The 3,730-nt window shown below is 39.7% G+C and overlaps 1 protein-coding gene across 1 annotated transcript in view; it reads left to right on the forward strand.

Annotated features, from left to right (window-relative positions):
- Positions 1-3,730, forward strand: part of RSF1 (remodeling and spacing factor 1) — a 161,725-nt gene that overhangs the window by 85,150 nt on the left and 72,845 nt on the right. The window lies entirely within an intron of this gene.

The following is a 3,730-nucleotide window of genomic DNA, read 5'->3' on the forward strand; positions in this document are numbered from 1 at the left end:
TGGCTCACTGCAAGCTCTGCCTCCCGGGTTCATGCCATTCTCCTGCCTCAGCCTCCTGAGTAGCTGGGACTACAGGCGCCCGCCACCATGCCTGGCTAATTTTTTTTTAGTTTTAGTAGAGACGAGGTTTCACTGTGTTAGCCAGGATGGTCTCGATCTCCTGACCTTATGATCTGCCTACCTCGGCCTCCCAAAATGCTAGGATTACAGGCTTGAGCCACCGTGCCCGGCCAACTATTCGCTTTTCTTACAAAACCTTTCTAATTCCAAAGACTGAAATTTAGTTTATTCACTAAAGAAATACCCGTCAGCAGAAAGGTCGGAAAATTTCCGTGGTGTTGCTTTCACCTCTTCTCATGCTTGACCATTTCTCCATGTTTTATTCCTTGGGCTTCTGCCCTTTTTAAACACACACACACACACAACTTCTTTCCATTTGTTAAAATTTGTTTTTGATAAACAAAATGGTGTATGTGGCAATTGTTTAGAAGGAGATGCTTGTGTAGAATAATGCCTACACACAGTTTTCCTTTCTTTTGTTTTGGAGACAAGATCTCGCTTTGTCACCCAGGCTGGAGTGTGGAGTGCAGTGGTGCAATCTCAGCTCCCTGCAACCTCTGCCTCCCAGGTTTAAGCAGTTCTTCTGCCTCAGCCTCCCAAGTAGCTGGGATTACAGGTGTGAACCACCATGCCTGGCTAGTTTTTGTACTTTTAGTAGAGACGGGGTTTCGCCACATTGACCATGCTGGTCTCGAACTCCGGAGCACAAGCTATTCACTTGCTGTGGCCTCGCAAAGCTCTGGGATTACAGATGTGAGCCGCCAGGCCCGTCCTATACTTTTCTCATTTTCACAACCACAAATTTCTTTAGAAAGTGGTGCCAGGGTTATTTTTAGACATTTTGATGGCATCTATTAATACATATATTTCTATTTACGGTGAACCAGGAAACATTGCCCAAGTAATGTAGAAATATTTGGGACCATTCAGAAATCATTTGGTTTATTGACTCTCTGGTTTTGTATAATGAAATTCAATTTTTCAACACCTGATTGTCATACTAACATTCCTTTATTTCATTAATTTTATAAATTCTGTTACATAGGTGCCTGTGTAATAGGTACTATGCTAAACAATTGGTGATGTAATAGTGAATAGTATGGCTCTAAGATCTCTAAGAGGGGCTGCAGGCACCTGTGAAAGGCCTCAACTTGTAAGGAATAGATTTTAGGTGAATATTATATGCATATTTTCTGGGGAAGGATGGTAATTTATCTCAAATTTTCAGTTGCATGTGTTTATGCTTATTATAAATGAGATGTACTATGACATGACATTCCAATTAGCTTTAACCCAACACAGTGGAACTGTTATTGACAAACATAGTAAACTGTCTTGTTCACATAGGTCTCTCATTGTTGCAAAGGTTGAATGTAGAAAACATTGTAATGATTTTTGCCTCCTCATAAAGATAAGGATCTTAGTTATCACTAATATATATTTAGTGCCTAAAATAATGTGGGGCATCATCTCATTTGACTTGGATGAGATCATCCCTGGAGCATGGTATTTCTGTTTGAATGGCAAACTCTAAAAGAAACATTAATATAGTGAAGTCCATTATGGGAACAACCACAAAGAAGACGATTGAATGAACTGAAAATGCTTTATCTAGCAGAAATTTACTCAGACATAAATGTCTTCAGACATTTAGAAGATTGATTTGTGGAAGAATATCTCAAAGGCTGAGCCAGGATCACTGGATTCAAATTATGGGGAAGCAGAACTGAGTTTGACAGGAGCAAGAATGTTTGTTTTTCATTTTACATTGCAGGGGAGTGATTATCTTAAGGCTGATAGATGTTGTCAAAGCATTTTTCAATTAAACATGCAAGTTTATGTGAAGTGGAGTTTTGTAAGAGGCACTAATCTTTTTAGCAAGAGATTCCTTTAGAAAATCAAGTGATGGCCAGGCGTGGTGGCTCACTCCTGTAATCCCAGCACTTTGGGAGGCCAAGGCAGGCAGATCACGAGGTCAAGATATCGAGACCATCCTGGCCAACATGGTGAAACCCCGTCTCTACTAAAAATACAAAAATAAGCTGTGCGTTGTGGTGCGTGCCTGTAGTCCCAGCTACTTGGAAGACTGAGACAGGGGAATCACTTGAACCCAGGAGGCAGAGGTTGCAGTGAGCCGAGATCGCGCCACTGCACTCCAGCCTGGCGAAACAGAGTGGACTCCATCTCGAAAAAAAAGAAAAGAGAAAATCAAGTTAAAAGAACAAGTAAAGCAAATAAGATTTTGACTTTGACTTTTTCATTGAATAGGTTGCATTTGGGTGCTCTTCTTAGCTAGTAAATATTATTTTTTACTAGTAAATTAAAAGCCTCTTGTTTTTTCTTAAAACAATTTCTTTAACAGTATTGTTTTCTTGGCGATCAGCTGGTGTTGGAAACATATTTCTACCTAATTCTTTTTTTTTTTTTTGAGACGGAGTCTCACTCTGTCGCCCAGGCTGGAGTGCAGTGGCGCAATCTCAGCTCACTGCAAGCTCCGCCTCCTGGGTTTCCACCATTCTCCTGCCTCAGCCTCCCGAGTAGCTGGGACTACAGGCACCTGCCACCTCGCCCAGCTAGTTTTTTGTGTTTTTTAGTAGAGACGGGGTTTCACCGTGTTAGCCAGGATGGTCTCGATCTCCTGACCTCGTGATCCACCCGTCTCAGCCTCCCAAAGTGCTGGGATTACAGGCTTGAGCCACCGCGCCCAGCCTCTACCTAATTCTTAAAAGAGCATTATATAACAAAAATTATCTGGTCTTTAGGGTTCTTGTTTTCTAAAGCCAGTAAGTCAGCCTTCTTAATGATTGATAAATTTAGAAATATAACTGAATTTTGTAAATTAAAAATCAAATGGAATTTTTAAAAAAATGAGAATCCACCAAAAAGAGATCATTTTACATAGTTGATCTACTGAAAATTTCATACCATAACATCACCACAGTCTTAAACTTGTACTGTTATGTAGCAACTTCCATTTCTGCTAGTTGCAAAATTAATAATATAAATATATACATTAGATGAATAGATAGGAAGCAATTAACTCATATATAAAGAATTATACTTTAAGTTGAAACAAGATTTAGTATGTGATTTACAAAACAATAAAAGTAGTTAAGTTTCATGAAACCATATGAAATTGTTAACATTTGAACATTTTGACCTGTAAAAATGGTGATTTCATATGGCTCAACCTAGTATTATAACAGGTTTCAATAGCAAAAATATTTAAGCTTCAGCCAGTGTCCTACTTATTCCGGTTAATGTTTAAAACAGAATTGCCACAAAAGTATTATTTCATCTCTAGTTTAGGCCTCAATGAAAGAAGATAAAAGTACAGGAAAAAAACCCAATTTTACGTCTAATCAAATATGATGTAATAAGTGATTTTATTCACCCCATGAGGTATGTTAATAGAATTTGTTTAGGAATGAAAAAGATGGGCTCAGCACAATGGCTCACACCTGTAACCTCAGCACTTTGGAAGGCTGAGGTGAGCAGTTTGCTTGAACCCAGCAGTTTGAGACCTGCTGAAGCAACAAGACAAAACCCTGTCTCTACAAAAAATACAAAAATCAGCCAGGTGTGGTGGCACTTGCCTGTAGTCTCAGTGACTTGGGAGGCTGAGGTGGGAGGGTTGCTTGAGCCCAGGAGCTTGAGGCTGCAGTGAGCT

Source organism: Mandrillus leucophaeus, unplaced genomic scaffold, assembly GCF_000951045.1.
Source record: "Mandrillus leucophaeus isolate KB7577 unplaced genomic scaffold, Mleu.le_1.0 Scaffold360, whole genome shotgun sequence".
Taxonomy (NCBI): Eukaryota; Metazoa; Chordata; class Mammalia; order Primates; family Cercopithecidae; genus Mandrillus; species Mandrillus leucophaeus.